The 21,620-nt window shown below is 35.2% G+C and overlaps 1 pseudogene; it reads left to right on the top strand.

Moving 5' to 3' along the window:
- The first annotated feature begins 3,931 nt into the window (after positions 1-3,931).
- LOC111097841 lies at positions 3,932-20,307 on the top strand (annotated as a pseudogene).
- The last annotated feature ends 1,313 nt before the right edge of the window (positions 20,308-21,620 follow it).

Genomic DNA, 21,620 nt, shown 5'->3' with positions numbered 1-21,620 from the left:
GGGGAAGGCAAATTTGGCGATAGAGTGAAGTTAAACTTTGCCTTTATAAAGACTTGAGCCCAGACCTCAGGCAAATTATTTATCCTTCGTGAGCCTGATTTTTTATCTTTTTTTAAAATTTTTTATCTTTTGAAATATAGTTGTATCCTTCAAAGAGTTGTGATGATTTATGAAGTCAAGAAAAAAAAATCTCTACAAGAGGGCATCTGGTATAGTCCTTGTCACTTAAGAAATGTTAGTGTTTTAAAAAAACTATGTCTATGTTTGATAGGTTAAATGAAACAGGGACAAGGTATAATTTGTAAATTTATAAAATTGGTTAATCACTTCTCTTTGTCTCTCCTTTCTTCTCTTTCTCCTGCTTTTTCCTCCTACTCTTCTTATTTTTTTCTTCCCTCTTCCCTATCACTCCCTCTCTCCTACATTTGTGGAATTCTCTTATTTTGGCGATATCCAGTCTGCATAACTATCTCAAAATATACTGTCTAAACAACAACATATTATGAGTGTTCATGGTTTTGTGGATTTTGTGGACTTCCTAGGTTTGGTTGACCAGTTCCTGCTTATGATCTCTCAAGGGGTTGCAGTCTGTGTTAAGCGGGGACTGTAGTAGTCTTAAAAGTTTGACTGGGCTGGATATCTAAGACAGTGTACTCACATAACTGATGATGGAAACTGACTATCAGCTGGAAGTTCATTAGCGGCTTTCAATCAGACCATCTTCACATGGCCTCACATGTGTTCTGGATTTATCACTGTATGTTAGATGAGTTTTATTTATTTTGAAATATTTTATTACTTATATATTTAATAGAGAGAATGCATGAGAGAGGAGGAGGGACAGAGGGAGAGGGAGAAAGACAAGCAGACTCCCCACTGTGTGCGGAGCCCAAGGCAGCACCCAACACGGGGCTTGAGGCAGGGCTTGATCCTGAAACCCTGAGGATCATGACCTGAGCTGAGTTCAGGTACCCTGACAGATGAGTTTTAAAGTAAGCAACCAAAAGCAAATATCCCTGAAGACTGAAGCAGAAGCCATAAGGATTGTTTTTTATCTCACTTCCATCACATCTTCTTGGTGAAGAACAAGTTACAGAGTCAACCAGATTCAAGGGGAAATACAGCAAGATAAACAGAAAGGGAAAGCAGTATCTTGTAGATTGACTACTAGATCTAATTTACCCATCCTGGGAGAAATTAGCATCAGGAAGAAGCTGAATATTAAAAATAAATAAATAAAATAAAATAAAATTTTAAAAAAAGAAGCTGAATATTCCAAATTAGGCAAACCTGGGAGATATTGTGAGTTTGGTTCAACTACACAACAAAGCAAGCCCAACGAAATATTTTGGTTCCCTAGTACATATAAAAGTGACATTTACACTATGCTGGAGTCTAGTAAGTATTCAATAGCATTATGTCTAAAAAACAATGCACATGCCTTAATTAAAAATACTTTATTGCTAAAAATGCCAACAACTATTTGAGCTTTTGGGGAGTCAATCTTTTTTGCTGGTACAGCATCTTGCCCCAATCTTAATGGCCACTGATTGATGAGGGTGGTGATTGCTGAAGGCTGGAGTGGTTGCGTCAATTTTATAAAATAAGACATCAATGACGTCTACTGTATCGATTGACTCTCCCTTTCAAAAACAATTTCTCCGTAGCATGCAATGTTGTTTGACAGCATTTTACCTATAGAATTTCTTTAAAAGTTGGTGTCAATCCTCTCAAGCCCTACCACTGCTTTACCAACCAAGTTTATGTACCATTCTAAATCCTCTGCTGTCATTTCAACAATCTTCACAGTATCTTTACTAGTAGATTCCCTCACAAGAAACTACTCTCTTTGCTCATCCATAAAAAGCAACTCCTCATTCATTAAAGTTTTACCATGAGATTGCAGCAGTTCAGTCTATCTTCAGGCTCTATTTCTCATTCTATTTCCACCACATCTGTAGTCACTTCTCCCACTGATGTTTTGAACTCCTCAAAGTCATCATCCATGAGGGCTGGAGTTAATTTCTCCCAAACTCCTGTTCATGTTGATATTTTGACCTCTTTCCATGAATCATGCCCTTAATGGTATCTAGAATGGTGAATCCTTCCCAGGAAATTTTAAATTTAATTTGCCCAGATCCATCAGAGCAATCACTATCTATGGCAGTTCTAGCCTTCAAAATGTATTTTTAAAAAAGATTTTATTTATTTATTCATGAAAGACACAAAGAGAGAGGCAGAGACATAGACAGAGGGAGAAGCAGGCTCCCTTCAGGGAGCCCGATGTGGGACTCGATCCCAGGACCCTGGTCATGCCCTGAGTCGAAGGCAGACGCTCAACCACTGAGCCACCCAGGTGCCCCTCAAAATGTATTTCTTAAATAATAAGACTTGAATGTTGAAATTACACCTTGTTCCTTTAAGACTTCAGAATGGATGTTGTGTTAGCAGGCATGAAAACAACATTAATCTCATTGTACATCTCCAACAGGGCTCTTGAGTGACCAGGTGCATTGTCAATGAGCAGTAATATTTTGAAAAGAACCTTTTTTCTGAGAATAAGTCTCAATAGTGAGCTTAAAATAGTCAATAATCCATATTGTTAATGGATGTATTATCATGCTGGTTTTCTTATTCCACTTATTGGACACAGGCATAATTTAGCATAATTCTTAAGGGCCCTAGGATTTTGAGAATGCTAATTGAACATTGATTGGCTTCTACTTCAGATCACAAGCTACATGAGCCCCTAACAAGAGTCATTCTGGGGGCAGCCCAGGTGCCTCAGTGGTTTAGCGCCACTTTCTGTCCAGGGTGTAGTCCTGGGGGCCCAGGATTGAGTCCCATATCGGGCTCCCCGCATGGAGCCTGCTTCTCCCTCTGCCTGTGTCTCTGCCTTTCTCGATGTCTCTCATGAATAACTAAAGAAAAACCTTTAAAAAAAAAAAAAAAAAAAAAAGAGTCATCCTGCCCTTTCACGTTTGAAGCCAGGCATTAACTTCTCTTTAGCTATGAAACTCCTAGATGATATCTTCTTTCAATGAAAGGCTACTATATCTACATTGAAAATCCATTGTTCAGTGTAGCCACCTTCAGTGTCTTAGCTAGATCTTCTGCATAAGGTACTATAACTTCTACATCAACACCTGCTACTTCACCTCATACCTTCATATTATGGAAATAGCTTCTTTCCTTAAACCTCACGAACCAACTTCTGGTAGCTTCAGGCTTTCCTTCTGCACCTTCCTCATCCTCTCTCAGCCTTCGTGAAATGAAAAGTTAAGGCCTTGCTCTGGGCTAGGCTTTGCCTTAAGGGAATGTTGTGGCTAGTTTGATCTTCTATCTACACTGCTAAACCTTGTCCATATCAGCAATAAGGCCATTTTACTTTCTTCTCATTCAAGTGTTCACTAGACTAGCACTTTTAATTTCTTTCAAGGACTTTTCCATTGCATTAATAATTTGTTTAACTGTTTGGCACAAGAGGCCTAGCTTTCAGCCCACCTTGGCCTTCAATACGCCTTCCTCACTAAACATGGTCATTTCTAGCTGCCATGCTTCTAGTTGTTAAGTAAGAGAAACGTGACTCTTTCACTTGAACACTTAGAGGCCATTATCGGGTTATTACCTGTCCTAATTTCAATATTGCTGTGTCAGGAAAAAGGGAGGCTGGAGGAAAGGAAGAAAGATGTGGGAACAGGGGGCCAGTGGAGCAATCAGAACATACACAACATTTATCTATTAAGTTTGCCATCTTATGTGGGCATGATTTGTGACACCCAAAAAAATGGCTATAGTAATGTCAGAGATTACTGGTCACAGATCACCATGACAAACATAAATAATAAAGAAAAAGTTCGAAATTCGAAATACTGTTGAGAATACCAAAATGTGACACGGAGACATGAAGTGAGCAAATGCTGTTAGAAAAATGGCACCAATAGTTGCTTCAGGCAGGATTGCCACAAACCTCCAATTTGTAAGAAGTGTAATAGCTGCAAAGTGCAATAAAGTGAAGTGCCATAAAATGAGGTAAGCCTGTACTTTTTTGGGGGGGGCACTTGCTTTTAGAGCATATGCTTTTATGACATATGCCTTAGGCTTAGCCAAAACATACAGCTGCCCTGGCCTGAGAGTCTGTAGCTAATGGCCCAAGAAAGTATTGCTATTGAAAGTCATTTCTGGCAGTGGTTTCAACAGTGGACAGCATCCCTAGTTTTCAAGGGCAGCAGTGCCTGCATCAGGGGCAGTGCGGGTCTCCAATGAATAAATCGGAATGGTCAGAGTCAGGGCACAGGTGGTAGTAGCTAGTCCTCAGCCATGACAGAGCAGGCTTGACTTGTTTGTGTCTTGATACTGGATGTGAGCCTGCCCTTATATTTTCCGAGTCTCACCCACAGGCTTTTCAGTGTTTCTTCTTGCCACCCATGATCTCTTAATATACTCAATTTTTGCAAAGTTGTGGAACGTATTTGTATAAGGTTAACTTTAGCTTTTTACTGTTTTGCCATCAAATTTTTTTATTGTTAAAAAGATTGTAGAAGAATCTTGACAAAAAAACTTGCAGTGAGTCCGCTGAGTAAAATTCCGATAGCACTGAGTCATCTAACCCACCTACAGAAGCCGGAACACTAAATAAATGTTGCCAGGAGTGAAGAGTGAAGGCACATACCGACCAAGGGAAGTAAAGCAAAAGAAGATACTACAGGAAAGATTCATCTTAAAGTATTTGTGGCAAGTTACTTAACGGTTGTACATCAGATTTTTCTCACAGTACAAAAGATGTGAGATAAACACCATTTAGCAAAGTACCAATAGCAAAGGCATATTGCTATGCTATAGGATTTTAACTCCTGTTCTGATTTTTTTAAAGATTTTATTTATTTATTCATGAGAGACACAGAGAGAGGCAAAGACACAGACAGAGAGAAAAGTAGGAGCCCAACACAGGACTCAATCCCAGGACTCTAGGATCACACCCTGTGCCAAAGGCAGATGCTCAACCACTGAGCCACCCAGGTGTCCCCTGTTCTGAGTTTCAAAGAAAAACTGTCAATAATATGAAGCCAATTGGAAAGCAGAATGTATATGTAAAATAAAAGAAGGGGAAGCTTTTAATAAATACTGCTTGAGTCCAATGGTCAATTGCAGCTAATTCACAACAAACATCATGCAAGCACTGATCATGCCTCATGTGTGAAATTGATTCTAGAGTGCTGAATTTTTCTGACCTTATACTCTTACATGGCTTATCTCTCAAAGAATAGACCATTTAGATTCTTTGTTCAGAATACTTTGCATCAGATGAGTGTGTGTGTGTGTGTGTGTGTGTGTGTGTGTGTGTGTGTTCAGGAGAGAGAGGAAGAGAGAAGTAGAAAAAGAGAGTTAAGGGGGTAAAATGTTATGAAGAACCAAAATAAATAATGCAACTTTCATCCATGTAAATCCCTTTCTATTTTCAGCAGCAGGCCATTTACCAAAGCATGAATATCAAGGTATCAATTAGAGTTCCAATTAGACCATAGTATTCCCTCCCCCACCCCCCAAAAAAAACAACACTTGCAAATTGATAGTTTTCCCCAAGGAGGCTGCTCACTAAATTTCATGAAGGAGTACCTCAGTTTTGGTAAGACATTTGAAAATTCATTGGTAAGTGAGAATAAATATCATAAAATATAACATTAATACTGTTAATTTAATTAACCTATGTCTGACTTCTGAAAAATAAATTGTATTTTGAAAAGTCTTTGATACCTTAGGGACCATGACTATGGCAAAAGCATTTCTTATTTCCTCCACCACTTCCTTCTGAGCACTTCTCTCATTATTAGGCATGATGTATGGCTAGTAAATATTTACAATGGTCATGTCAATATCACCATGTGAAATATGTTGAAGAGTAAAGGCCAGGATTTCTTATCAAGTCATCAGCAGAATATGGATAACTTATGACTCTAACACTGACTTTCTTTAAAAGTTGACTCTTAGTAATGCTCATATAGGTATTTATTTTAATGAACAATTTATATAAAATATTTTTCTTTTTTTGGTGCTGAAAACTGAGAATGAACCATTATATAGAAATATTTCAAATTCACTGGATAACATAAATGATCAAAATAACCTCAGATTCCCAAAATAATTGGCAAATTCTGTAAAGAAAAAATAGCTCATTAAAAATATATCTATATGTATATACATTTACATATATATTTTTGAAAATCCTTTCATATGCTGAGGCACCTGAGTGGCTTAGTTGGATGAGCATCCAACTCTTGATTTTAGCTCAGATCATGATTTTGGGATTAGGCTCTCATGAGGCTGGGTGTAGAACCTGCTTGAGATTCTCTCCTTCTCCCTCTGATGCCCCCCTCCACTCTCTCTCTCAAAACAAAAAGAAAAACAAAACATTTCACAAGATTTAATGAGTCAGATGTTCTGTTCAGTTCATTCTTAAGATAACCTCTATGTCTGGGTATTATTATTAATCCCTATCTTATTTATAAGGGAATTAAGACCAGAGGGAATTAAGTAACTTGCCAAATATCACACTCTTAGAGTGTGATTGAGCTGAGATTTGAACGTAGGTTGACTGGTTCCAAAGTCAATCTCCTCAAACCTCAGTATCTTATCTTTAAAGAGATCATAGCATGTGGCACCTTCTTCACAGGTCTCTGAACGCATTTATGAAGATTTACTGGCTTGACATTTGATGTTCATTCATCATCAAAAGTTGTTCAATTATTTAACATTTCAAGCACTGATGAGTGCTTTAGTTATTGAAATGGAACTGGAACAAGAGATCACACTTTGAAACAAAAGCCCTATTTTGATTTGAGAATGTGGTGAATCAATGGAATAATGTTTATAATTGTATTTCTATACTTGATATCCTGTATGATACTATTATCTATTATAGAAAGGTATGAGGGCTCTTTAGTCCAAGAGGGTAGTCTCAAAGGCTTTGTTATTTATGAGCTATTCCCTCAGAGAGAAAATAGTACATGTTTTATTCTAAAGAAAGACCATAAAATATGAATATACAGGAGTAGCCATTTGGGCATTAGCATTTTTCAGTTTGTTTGCACAGCTCACACAATTTAACTGGAAGACAAAATAAGAAACCTTATTGTAGTGGCATCATCCAAATGTAGCTATCTTATCCTTCAACTCGGGAAATGTCTGGTCATCAGATAATCCGAATAGTATTATAAATTAAGAGTTAGTTCATGTAGAATGTAATTTTCTCCCTTATTTCTACATATGCTCATCTTCTTTAAAATAGGAACAAATCATTGTTTAGCTTTCAGAGTAATTTTAATTTTTATTTTCACTTTGATGCTTACACTGACCCTCCCTAGTAGCTCCATGATCCATTGATGATATCCAGCTCAATCCTGCCCTTAGGCACAGTCTGTAAATACTGGAAAATTATATTAATAGTACTGTGACTTATAAAGTATGTGTGTTTGATTGATGTTATCTGTAGATGATACCAGTTTGCCTAGTTATCATGGACATAGTATCAAAATTTTTCGCACAAAAATTTCATCTGAGTTCAGTCATAATCATTCAGCTGCTTAACATGTATTAGTTGACTAGTCTTTTTTTTTTTTTAAAGACTTTATTTATTTATTCATGAGAAAGGAAAAGAGAGAGGCAGAAACACAGGCAGAGGGAGATGTAGGCTCCATGCTGGGAGCCCGATGTGAGACTCCATCTCTGATCCTGGGATCACATCCTGAGCCAAAGGCGGATGCTCAACTGATGAGCCACCCAGGCGTCCCTAATTGACTAGTCTTATATTCTAGGGGCAAGCAACATAAAGAGCCAACAGACAAAGCTCATACTTCGGTAGAATTATACTCCAGTAGAGAAGACAGACATTCACATTTCAGTAGATATAATTTATGTTTATTATAAAAACAATTTTAAAAAATTCAAAAAAATACGAAATTGGAGTGATGAGATGGAAATGATAACTTTAATAGATGCAGTTACTGGACCCTCTCTAGTAGGTAGCATTTAAGCAGAATCTGTGCTTTAACTACTATACACACGTGCCCATATATGCATAATGTGATATTACCTACACACGTATATATAATATATATTATCTCTAGAATACCACATTGAGTTGTATACCATTCTTAATTATTTGTGATGATTCCAGAATTGCAAAAGTATTTTCTTCTTTTTTTTTTCTTGCATAAAACTATCTTTACTGTCTCAGAACATTTTGAGTAGAGATTCTAAATAATGGGATTAAAGTGTCTAAAGGCACAAACACATTTAAATCTCTCGATACGTGTGCTGTTTACAATTATTTTTTGGCCTACCAATTATACGTAAAGGCAGATGATAATCGATAGCCATACTGCCTAAACATTTCAATAATATATTCTGTATGCTAAGGCTCATTCCCAGAAGCTGGGCCAATCTCTGAGTATTTTGCCATAGGAAAGCAGCAGTGCAGGTGGCAGCATGTAAAGTCAGCATTTAAGAAGGAGCGAAACATTAAGAGCTGGAAGGAGAGAAGCGAATAGTATTCCAAACTGAGAATTTGGTACCTCTCTTCTAATTGTTCTCACTTTAGAAAACATCCACATGAACACTATGTTCTTTGATCAGATACCTCTATTTTCAAACCAGCTAGATAAAAATTTAAAGATCAATGCATTTCAAAATCACTATGTTTTAAACAACCTTCTTTTTCTTGGAATGACCAACATAATAATTAACTGGAGCTATTTTATGTATTGCCAGAAATATTGTGCATCACTCAGACTAAATATACTGGTTTGCATTTTTTTGGCATGTGACAAAATGTGTGCTTCTCCAGAATGTCAACGCAAGTTATCAGTCAGTCTTTCCATAATTTTTAATATTTAATGTCTAGTGACTCATGTTGACTGATTTTTTGTCATGATATATTATTATATGTGTTAAAAATTAAGAGCCGTGCTGTCAGGAAACTTCAGGAGGCATTTAACATATGAGCTAATGCTTTCCATAAATATATCCATGCATTCACATTCACATCTTTACTTATCTCAGATGAAAGCCTATGGAAAGAACTTCATTAAAGCATTATGAAAAAGATATTTACTGAGAGAAAGACAAAATGATTAATACATAGCAGTCATGAAACACATTGGAGCTGATGGCCTTGCCCTTAAAAAGAGCTATAAACATCTCTGCTTGAAATGGTGATGTTCGTTAATGTCACAGCGCCCTCTAGGTTCGAGAGCATGCAATAGGGACAAGACGAATGCAATCTTTAAACAGCTGATGAAACCTGATTTTTCCATATAAATTTTTACACGTAAAGGTACAATTAACTTCTCAACTTGTTTATCAGTCAATTTTATAGTCTGGCTACATAAAGCCAACAGGATACCGTTAAGATTTTATAAGCAAAAAAAAAAAAAAAGAATTTTAAATCCATAGTTAATTTCTTTGGAGAACAGCCACTCACCTGATGTGCTTGAATATTAAAAGCAGAAATGATTTTGAGTGGGAAAATAAGACATTTTAATGCTGAAAATGAACATTTAGAAGTCTTCAAAGTAATAGAAAAATATTTGACTTTGACATAAACCATAAGCATAAATTATAGGTTTCATTTATAAGGCATCTTGCAAATTATAAGGAAAGCCTGATGAATTATATAGAAACCTTCTACAAGGCATATTTTATCATAGAACTAATGCCAGAGGAACAGATGAAATGCACTCTTTTAGAAATTACTATCCAGAAGAAAAGACCTTTTTCCCTCCTACCCTTTAGTATCTATCTATGTGTATCCATCAATATCCTAAAGTAAAACTTCAGATTCTTTCACAAATTTTGCCCTCAACGTGTTAAAGGCAAGATGAAAATAGAATAGAGAAGCTCAACTTTGTGGAAAGCTTAAATAGGAATAGTTCTAAATGCTTGTTTTTATTAGTAATTTGAAATGTTTCATCTTTTACGGTACCTGTTAGCTTACATTAATTATTGTAGGCTTTAAGCAATTATACATATTGAATTATCTGACACAAGATGAAATGCACAAAAATGGAAGTTTTGATTGAGGATTTTTATTCTAAATTTTCCATTTATCCAATATGGTGCCAAGAAGAAGAAGAAGAGGAAGTTGGAAAAAATGGATTGGGTAAATAAGGTTGAAATTTTTCATAAACAAAGTGTTTATCAAACTGGAAAAGGGGAGTGGCTTTAGGATCTAAGAAATCTCAAATGTTTCTGTCATACACTTTAAATGTTACAACGGTTAAGACTTTTAAAGTACTATGATAATTTTGAGAAATTATTCTACCCTTTTTCCTCCAAAATTGCCAAACTTTTTCTACATCATCCATAACATAATGCTATTGAAATTTGAATGTATAACATGTTAGAAAAATAGGCAGCCAAACTAAAACAAATAAACTTTAGCAGAAGAAAAGTTAAATACAAGTATGTTCAAACTCAACCTTGTGACTTCTACCAAATGTACTAATAAGCTATAACATGACTAATAAAAATTATACATAGACATATTTAAAATTGTCAAGGAGTTTTAAAAATAGAAATTATTTTGAAATTTCTACTCTCAGATCTAAATATAAAGTTGGAAACTTTCAATGCCTAAATACATTTTTTCCCCAAAAAATGAAGACTTGAAAACAGAGAATATGAACAAGGGGCCCATGTTTTTGTTTCAAGAATGTGGTGGAAGAATGAACTGTTTTGCAAATTATAATTATATTCCAACTTTAATATTTAGAAAATTATTAAATAAATTATTGAACATATTTCCTTTTTCCAAACCAAAAACATAATTTTAAAAGCATGTACTTTATAAACTTAATACAGCTTTAAAAACTAAGAAAATCAGAAAAGGAGCCAATTTATTTACTTTCTCCTTCAAGGGTAGGGAAGAAAGCTCAAATAACAATTTGAGCTTTTTGTTTTAAAAACTGTGAGTGAGTGGCAGCATTTACAAATGAAATATTATAGAGCAAACCTGTCAATACAAGAACAAATTGCACAGTAGAAAAAAAGGAATTGCACAAATAGTTTCTAAAGCAGGTTGTCAATTTGGGAAGTGACCATCTTATACATTTTTTAGTAGATTAGTAGATATTTGGGGGAGAGATTCACTAACCATTCATTAATATGCCATGCAGTATTTAATTGAATGTGACTATCCCTATAACGCTGAAAAGAAAAAAGTCCAAAAAGTTAAGGTTCATTATTCAGAAAATTATACTTAACTGTGACTATTAAAAATGAGGAAAATATATCCCAAACCCTCGAATTTAGTCCCATTTGTAGGTTAAGCAGATATACTGGGCACACTCTAAAATCATGAATGCTTGCAATCAATGATCTGGCAAAGATGATGATGGAGAGTCAAGGTTAAATTAGTAGACAAAGACAAGAAATACAGTGATAAAGACATACAGTCCCTGCCCTCTACCTCATTCTAACTTTACAAAAAGAAGTTGGGGTCTAAATGTCTCCTCCATCCAATATATCCCCATTTCTGCTACCAATGACTTCCCTGTTGCTGGATCCTGAACCCTCAGCTCAGACAATCATCCCTGTTTGCTTTCTACTCCAGCTTCTTCTATCTGGTCTTCCCTTGCTACAGTTTATTATTTATGTTGCAGCGGAATGACCTTTCAAAACCATCAATCCAGATAATAAGCTCCATGAGGGAAAGGACCCTGACAATGACAAATTCACTGCAGTCTAGTTCCTAACCCATGAGCCAGCACCTGGCACACAGCGCACGAAGCAAACCTTTAATGAATATTATTGAATGAGTGAATGAACAAATAAAAAACCTACTCATTGCATTCCCTTCAGCAGCACCACATAAATTTCAACTATATTAATGTGACCTAGAAGCCACTGCATACACATCCTTTTTAAATCTCTGCCTCTATGTGCTCCTATCGCACACAATGGACTCTAACATTCAACAACAGTGCACTTCTTTCAGTTAAAAAAAAAAAAAAAAAAAAAAAAAGCTCTGCTTAATTTTCAGTCCTTACTATTTACTTTCTCTCATCTAGAATATTCCCACACTTTTGCTCTCTTTTTTCCCTCTAAACGGCCCTTCTTAAGGCTAACACCTACTCATCTTTCAGCTTCAGGTCTCTGACAATATATCACCTCAAATCCCTCTGTCAAAGCTCCCAAAATACCAAGGACAAATGTCATGCTGAATTTAGCATAGAGTACAATGCCAAGCACATGATGTACTCTCAACAAATGTGTACGGAAAGAAAGAAAAAGAAATGTCAAGTGACTGATAATTGGTTGCTTCAAGATTATTTAGTCTATTTGTTGATCCAACTTAACTCGTTTTTCAACTTGTTTTGCAGATTTGACTATTGCTCTCATGACAAAAGTTCATGCAATCCAGGACTTCTAACAAAGTTTCCAAGGTAAAATCAGTATCTAGGAAAATGATGATCATTTCTTGTTAATATTCAATAAATTGGTTACAAACACGGTGCAAATATGCAGACATGGATGTAAATTCATATATATTCACAATAATTATTGATGCATTTAATAAAACATAACTGATTGACAGTGTGTCAGAATAGGACAAACATGGAACCTCAGTTATGTGTCTACCTGGGCTGGAATCTTAGGCAACTTTTCTGACCTCAAGCTAGTTACCTGATATCTCTGAAGCCCATTTTCCTCATGTATAGAGACAAAAGCACCCTGTATTGTGATTGGAAGGAATACAGACATTAGAGGTGTTCAGAAATGGGTGTCACTATTTCAAGGTTCATCTGTTAAAATATATATCATAGAATATCTTTTTATTATTTTAGTGGAAAGGGTTATTAACAAATAAGAGAGAGTACTACTCAAGAATACCACAGTAGATATCTTGATAAGCCTGTTTTCCTATTTAAGGAGATAATTAAGATTTGACCATGACTAATTACCTTAGAGATAGGTTTCCTGCCTCTATTGCAAATTAATTTGTGTCACATAAAGTGCACCAAACATGCATTAAATCAAGTATTCAGTGTCTGATAATCAATTCATCCTAAAAAAATAAACACTTGTAAGTGTAAGTGATGTCTTTTATAATTTTTTAAAAATGTTACCAGAGACCATGTAAAATTTTTCGATGGACTATTCTTCATACATTTAACCTTTAATCCTTTACTCATCTGGATTTACAGCTAAATATCTAAAGTGAATCTACAGATTAAAATAGTCCCAAACTATTCACAGTGTTTGGTTTAGCAGGTTACTTGAAATTATTTCTGAGGTGTTTCTTATATGCCAGGCACAGTTCTAGGCACTAACAATATAACAATGAACAAAATGGGGGGAAATAGCTCTATTTTCACAACAGCTGAAAACATCACCCATTTATTATTTTGGTTCTGTAGGTCACAAGTCTGACTGGTATTGGCTGGGACCTCTACTTAGGTTCTTACAACATTGGAAAAACGAGATGTTGGCAGAGGTTGGCTCTTATCTGTACTCTCTGGGAAATAATCTACATCCAAGATCATTCATGCCATTAGCGGAGTTCATCTTGCAGTTGTGGGACTGGGGTCCTCATTTCTTTATTGACTATCAGCTAAGGATCATGCTTCGCTCCTTGTGGCTGCTCCTGGCTCATGACCCAGTCCACCTCCAAAAGCAGCAACAGCACTTCAAATTCTTCTCTCAATTTCAATATCTCTGTCTCCTTTCTGCATCCAGAGAAAACTGCTTTTAAAGGGCTTACCTGACTGAGTCAATTCCACCTAGAAAGATGGATAATCTCTTTTATCTTAAGGCCAATTGGTTTGAGATTTTATTACAGCTGTAAAATCTGTTCACAGCAGTACCTACATTAGTGTTTGAATGAATAATCAACAACAGAAATCTTGGGAATAGGACATGTGCCCTAGCCCCTGCTACCAAAACAGGGGGTACCAACTTTAAAAAGAAATAAGTAAAATGAGTTGGCACTTAGGCTGTAAGAAATGATCATGCGGAAAAGTATTGTGAACTCACGTTCTATAGGCTGAAACATAATACATACCTAGGGAGACCTGGGCTTCTGGAGGCAACAGGCTAAATAAAAAGAACAATGAAAATCTCCCTGGAGTTTAAAGCAGAGCAGTAGTGGAATAATGTTGAATATGTCAGGGGTGGGGAAGACAGAGGGAGAGATCTTAGCAGGAGCATTTAGTGTTTGGTAACTCCACTCAGCTCTCATCAGTGTTTGTTCACAGGCCACGGGAGGAAAGGCATCTTACAAAAAATATAAACTAAGCTGTACCAATTTAAGAAAAGTACAAATAGAAGCTGTACCTATTCTCAATTATATATTTTCCTACAAACCTGAGTGTGGTGATTATTACTCCAATGCATGTTCTTATACTGAACCTTAAGTGAAACCGTATTTCCAAAACTGTAAGAGGATGTACACAAGCATGACGTGCAAGATGAGCTAAGCCCAAGCCCTCTAACATCAGTTTATTTAGATACAAACACCCGAAGCTAACACACAGACCAACTACTCTCAGAGTAACTATATAGAGACAGAAATATTTTAAAGGTAACACCACTCATCTTCCAGGAGCTCCTTATTTTATAAAATCCATTCACTCCCCGTGAATATCATCCTATGGCTTATTTCAGCTTCCAACATGCTATAAAATAATCTTCCCTGACTCCCCATTTTAAGAATCCTCGTGGTTTTCATTTTCCTTTGCTTTATCAAGCTAATTAACTTAACAGTAGAGTGTCCCTAATGGTCTTAGACTGGGGAAGCCTAGCAAGCAGAGTACCCAGTAAGATTTGGCCAATCCCTCAAGGATGCTAACAGGAAGCTCAACCCCGTGGAAGTGTGCACATCTGAGATACTTGGAGTTTCCCTCTGCTGAGGGCCAGTGTCTCCATGAGTATGAAGTTTTATTTTTAACATGAGCTCCAATTATTTTACAGAGTTCTCAATATTTGGTTTTCTTCTTTCCTGAGAAAAGTATCTCTCTGGACTTCCTTGTCATCGGTCAAATTTGTAGACATTTTCCCTTGTGTGGATCTTCCCACACCACTCATTTGCCACCACCCATTCTCCTACTTGTCTATTATCTATAAGGTTTATATCTCTTAACAAGGTTCAACAAATGGCTTTCTGAAAAAGGTCAGATAGTAAATATTTTAGACTCTGTGAGTCAGGCAGCCTTTGCTGCAAATCAAATCTGTATTGCAACATGAAAACAGTCAAAGACAATATGTAATAAATGCACGAGGCTGTGCTCCAATAAAACTTTATCTGTACAGATGTTGGTCTGGACTTAGCCTGCTGCTCACAGTAAGTTGCTGACCCCTGGTTTTATAAGTTGAAGTTCAAAGGACAGAAGACAGAGTTCAGAAAAACAGGCCTCTCAAGTGAATTAGAAGCTGACAGTTTCCAAATCTCATGTCACAGGGTGTGTCACACTAGTGTCCTTCAGACAAATGTTACATCGATTTACCTTTCAAAACAATATAAGGACATTCCTCAGTATTTTCTTTATGTTTCTGAAAATATTTTACTTAATTCCCTCAGCCAGGACTAGACACATCTTCGAGCTGCTAGTCTTTAGCCAGGTTCTGATTTCGTGATTTCACGACTATGTCCTTATTGACTATTGCTGTTATGTGCTTTTTTTTTTTTTTAAATCTGTGTTCTTTCTACACCAAAAATCTGCTTTCTTCATGTTTCATATTACAATCCTAACTAACATGCAAATCTCTCTAGCTGGCATAATTTCAATAAGGGCAATTTGGAATTGTAGTGACAGAGGAACTTTTGATATGAACAAATTTGTTCATTTGAGAGGCTCCATAAAAAAAGCATTCAATGAATCAGATTTTAAGGTCTCTTACAATCTGTTGGAGCTTAAATTTGAATTGATATATTTTTAGGATTTATATAAATCTAAAATAAAAAGATAAGGAAATTTAAAAAATAAGTTTAACTTTGAATGCTTCACATATTTTGACTCTTCTAAATAAAGCTTTTTCCCCCTTCCTAAAACAGCTCTGTAAAAGGCTAGATAATAAATTTGTGTTTTGTAAAAATATATTCTAGGGTCACCTGGGTGGCTTATTGGGTTAGTCGTCCAATTCTTGATTTCAGCTCAGGTTATGATCTCAAGGTTGTAAGATTGAGCCCTACATCAGGATCCATGCTGGGCATGGATTCTCTCTCCCTTTCCCACTTCCCCTCCCTCCCTCAAAAAAATATTCTAGAGTTCAGTGAATTAAGCTAATAGCCTTAGTCTTGGTTAGACATAAGGAGAAAAGTATGATACTCAGAACATATAAATGTAATTTAAAGAGTCTTTTAAAATACAATTTGTGAATACAGGGATTTATAATATGTGTTAACAAAAGTTAATTTAATATTTTTGATAAGTAGAAGGCCCTTTTTAAAAATAAGAGTTATTAATATATTTTAAAACAACTCTTTGTCTTCTTCCTAATTTTATCACAGTGTAAATAATATTCTACTTTATATAAAACTAATAATTGTAAGAATTCTTTATATATTCTAGATACTAACCCCTTATCAGATATATGCTTCCATAAATATTTTCTTCCATTACACAGGTTGCCTTTTCATTTTGTTGATCATAGCTATTGCTATGCAGAAGCTTTTCAGTTTGATGTAGTCCCACTTGTTTAGTTTTGCTTTTGTTGCTTATGCTTTTGCTCTTAGATCCATTAAATGCTTGCCAAGAACGGTGTCAAAGAGCTTTTTCCTTTCATTTTCTCCTAGGATTTCAGGTTTTACATTTAATGGTTTTGTGTCTTACATTTAAGTCTTTAATCCATTTTGAGGAATTTTGTGAGTGGTGCAGATATGGGTCAGTTTCATATTTTTGCATGTGAATATCCAGCTCTTCCAACACCACTTATTGACTGGACTCAATCTTTTATCCACTGAGTATTGTCAAATATTAGTCAGTTTTTATGCCAGTATCATACTTTTTTGATTACTATAACTTTGTAATGTAGTTTAAAATCAGGGAGTGTGATATCTCTAGCTTTATTCTCAGGATTTCATTGACTATTAGGGGTCTTTTGTGTTACCATGCAAATTTTAGAATTATTTTTTTCCATTTCTGTAAAAATATCATTACACTCAATGGCAGAACTCAGGCAAATTGTTTAAAAAATGGGCAAAGGACCAGAATAGACATTTTTCCAAAGGTAATCAAATGGTCAACAGATACATGAAAAGGTTCTCAACATTATTAATCATCAGAAAATGTCAGAATAGACATTTTTCCAAAGATAATCAAATGGTCAACAGATATATGAAAAGGTTCTCAACATTATTAATCATCGGGAAAATGCAAAGCAAAATCATAATATCACCTCACATCTATTAGAATAGTTATTATCAAAAAGACAAGAGATGACAAGGGCTGGTAAGGATGTGAAGCAAAGGGAACACTTGTACAGAGTTGGTAGGAACATAAAGGGTACAGCCACTATGGAAAATATTACAGATGTCTCTCAAAAAAATAAAAATAGAATTGCCATATGGTCTAGCAATCCCACTTCTGGGTATATATCTAAAAGAAAACGAATCATTATTTTTGAAGAGATATCTGCACTCCTTTGTTTACTGCAGCATTCTTTACAAGCCAAAACATGAAAACAACCTAAGAGTCTATCAATTCACGAAGGATTTCTGATACACACACACACACACACACACACACACACACACAATGGAATACTATTCAGCCATACAAAGAAGGTTTTTCTGCCATTTGTGACAACTGGATGGACCTGGATGGCCCCTTGAGGGCATTATGCTAAGTAAAATAAACCAGAAAGAGAAAGAGATACTATAGATTTCACCTATATGTGTCATCTAAATAAATAGATCTCCTAGAAGGAGAGTGCAGATTGGTGGTTGCCAGTGGCAGGGGTATAAGGCAAAGGTTGTCAAAGATACAAATGTCCAGTTATAAGATGAATAAATTCTGAGGATTTAATGTACAGCATGGTGACTATGGTTAACAATCCTGTATTTTATACTCAAAAGTTGCTGAGAGTAGATCTTAAAAAATAAAAATTAAATTAAAAAATATATTTTATTATTTTAATTCTAAATTTCCGTATTTATGTATGAATCGAAATATTTTGTTTCTAAGAATGTTTTATAAACCACAAAATTCTGTGTTCATCTAAGAAAAACTGTCATAAAGAAAGCCTTTAAAATTTTTTTTAATAATAAATTTATTTTTATTGGTGTTCAATTTGTCAACATACAGAATAACACCCAGTGCTCATCCCGTCAAGTGCCTACCTCAGTGCCTGCCACCCAGTCACCCCCACCCACCCCCTGCCCACCTCCCCTTCCACCACTCCTAGTTCGTTTCCCAGAGTTAGGAGTCAAGAAAGCCTTTTAAAGGAGTTCATTCTTATAAAGTTCTTACCTTGTTTAAGCCATAAGGATAAACACAATCATGTAAACTTAATAAGTTCAAGATTCTTATTAACTGTAAGATCTAAGCTAAAATTAATGATAAATTATATTCATAGAAAATATAATCTGTGCTCATATGTAACACATTATAGAGTAACCTTCAACTAAAAAGACATATAAATGTGTTTGGGTCATGTTACATATCTTTTCATTTTGAAGAAATGTAAAAAAAAAAAAAGTATGTAAGATATCAGGGTACATATGTAGAAAAATGGATATTTATTGCTTATCTAAGACAAGAAGAGAGATAAAAAGGAAATATTTTCTTTTAAAGGAAGACAGGTGTGGTTGTTTCTAAATATAATAGTAAACAATGAAATATTGTTGAAGCTGTACAATAAGCACAGAGGGTATAAATGAAATTAATTTTGTGAAGTAAAAATAATGAGATGGAAGCAATGAAATATATTTAATAATTAAGAAAATTGGCTAATTATATATAATAGGTTCATTCATAAGGGGTAAAAAAGGATTGTAACTCTTTTACCACAAACTGTTAAATGTACAATATGCAAATAAAAATGAAGCAGAATTTGAGCATTCTCTTTGTTAAATACTGGTTGTTCCATGCCCAAGTAATGGAATTATTTTTATAATAAATATATTTTTAATTCTCTGTGCTTTTTGACATATTTGTAAATTACCTTTTATAATTGTCATTGATTTTTGTAAAAGTTAGAAGTGCATAATATTATAGTCACTTATTGCTGAGTGCATATGTGCATGTGTGTTTTGTGTTTTACAATATTATGTATACTATTCCTTACATATTGAATATTATAACTTATATTTGGAGACCTATGGCTTATGTTTATATCTTTTTCCTCTGAAAATCTTTTTTAATCTTTACCTTTCCCAAATTTAGGTCTCAAATTCAAAATAATAAAACTTATCTTCTATGCCTAAAACAGTTGTAACCTAAATGATATTGATAACACAAAGCTATACTACTTTACATTATTAAAGGATGAGAAATAAGAATAATTAGGTTTATCTATCATGCTTTAAATTTTAATTAACTAAAAATTAAGCTGAGGCTTTAGACAAGCTGAGAAATACTTCTGGAGCTTCCAAATACATGGCTAGAACTTTATTCTGGACATTGTCAAAATGAGAAAACCAATGGACAATAGCCGACCAATGGAATGAGTGGTAGCAACCAAAGAAATTGCATAAGCTGTCAGCAGCTCTGGGATACAGTAATACTGTATGGAGGAAATTCAGTATTTTGTGCTGTTGATTTGGTCATCCTGAATGTACTTGTACATGAAGACCTTCAAGGAAATGTTACAGGAGAGGGAATTATCGTACTGATAACTTACTGAGTTACTGAATAAACAGAAGGTGACACAGACTTTGATAGGAGATATCAGGGGTGTTAGACTTTTATTAAAATTGACTTAGGGACTATCAGAAAAAGACTCAGGCCATAGTAAAAACTCAACAAATCATCTACAAGATGAAAGAAAAACAAGTGGTTCTCAGTGCTGATGGACCTTATAGAAATGCTTGAAACTACCTTGCACTTCATTGAAAAAGATGCAAAGTTATGGTGAACCAACCTGGTGGAATTTTAACAGCTTCAGGAGAAGCTGTAGGAGCCAAAAGTCCAAGTGTGATCTCTGAAAATACTCCATGCAGAACAAAGATACCTAATGAAGCACATTCAGAATTGTTCAGTGATGGCACCATTGACTCTAAAAGAAAATCTCAGCAGGAAGAGAAATGGATTGTGCACAGATAAACATTCACTGCTCAGTAAGAGGTTCAAAGCACAAAAGACTAGCATTTAAAGCAAGATAGGGGATCCCTGGGTGGCGCAGCGGTTTAGCGCCTGCCTTTGGCCCAGGGCACGATCCTGGAGACCCAGGATCGAATCCCACAGTCGGGCTCCCGGTGCATGGAGCCTGCTTCTCCCTCTGCCTGTGTCTCTGCCTCTCTCTCTCTCACTGTGTGCCTATCATAAATAAATAAAAAAAAAAAAAATTAAAAAAAAAAGTTTAAAAAAATGTCCAGAGATATAGCAAATGTGTGGATCTATCTCTTCCATTAATAGCTCTATTTTACCATCTAAAAGTAGAATTTTAATTGTTTATTTTTTTTAAAGATTTTATTTATTTATTCATGAGAGACACACAGAGAGAGGCAGAGACATAGGCAGGGGAAGAGGCAGGCTCCCTTGTAGGGACCCTGATGTGGGACTCGATCCCAGGACCCCAGGATCACAACCTGAGCCAAAGGCAGATGCTCAATCACTGAGCCACCCAGGTGCCCCTTAATCTGTTTACATTTGTAAATAAAAAGGTAAATGAGTAATAAGAATAAACCAAATGATGATCAAACCATGTCAGATTATTAGTTCAACCCCTAGCCTGTTAATTTCTGACTTGAGATATCTGAAAGTACTTAATTTATTGTACAAATTTAAGCCTCAAATTCAATATGAAATTGGGAATTTTACTTATTATGTTTTAATGCTTGAAATTAGAGAGCAAAGTACAATAGGGACCTTAATTTGGGAGACTTGAGTGCCATAAAATACGGATTCTGTAAAGATTTAATGTATGTAAGTACAGTCATAGACTGTAATAAAATATGATATAAATGAAAAAAACAATATAAGAGTCTATTTGGTTCCTTAACTTAGGACAAACAAACAAATCTGACTGGTCAAAAAGCACTTCAGTCTCTTATTTTTTTAATCACCTACTACTTATCAGTAGTTTGCAAAACTAGCCATAGTATTTGCCCTTTATGTCAAACGTAGTTGATAAACGTTACTCATATAATCAGACAAGTATAAAACTGGCACTATGATAAATGCTTTAAAAATGTAAATAGCAATAGTCTCAGAAGACTACATAATTAAAAATACTAAAAAAAATACTTGATTTATTTAGAAATAAAAAGATAAAAAAATTAAAAAGAAGAAATAAAAAGATACTTGACTTATTTTGGGGAAGTATATTTGGGGAACTTTGAGGAAATAGCATTTGAACTGGTGTTTCCAGAGTGCAGAGAGAAAGTGTTCCAGGTAAGAAGATAGCACTTATAGAGACCCGGTGTTAGGAGGAAATGTGGCACATTCAAATCACTGAAAAGTAAT

This window comes from Canis lupus, chromosome 10 (genome assembly GCF_011100685.1).
Source record: "Canis lupus familiaris isolate Mischka breed German Shepherd chromosome 10, alternate assembly UU_Cfam_GSD_1.0, whole genome shotgun sequence".
In the NCBI taxonomy this organism is placed as follows: domain Eukaryota; kingdom Metazoa; phylum Chordata; class Mammalia; order Carnivora; family Canidae; genus Canis; species Canis lupus.
Note: the sequence above shows the minus strand (reverse complement) of the source record. Positions and strands in the feature narration are given on the sequence as shown.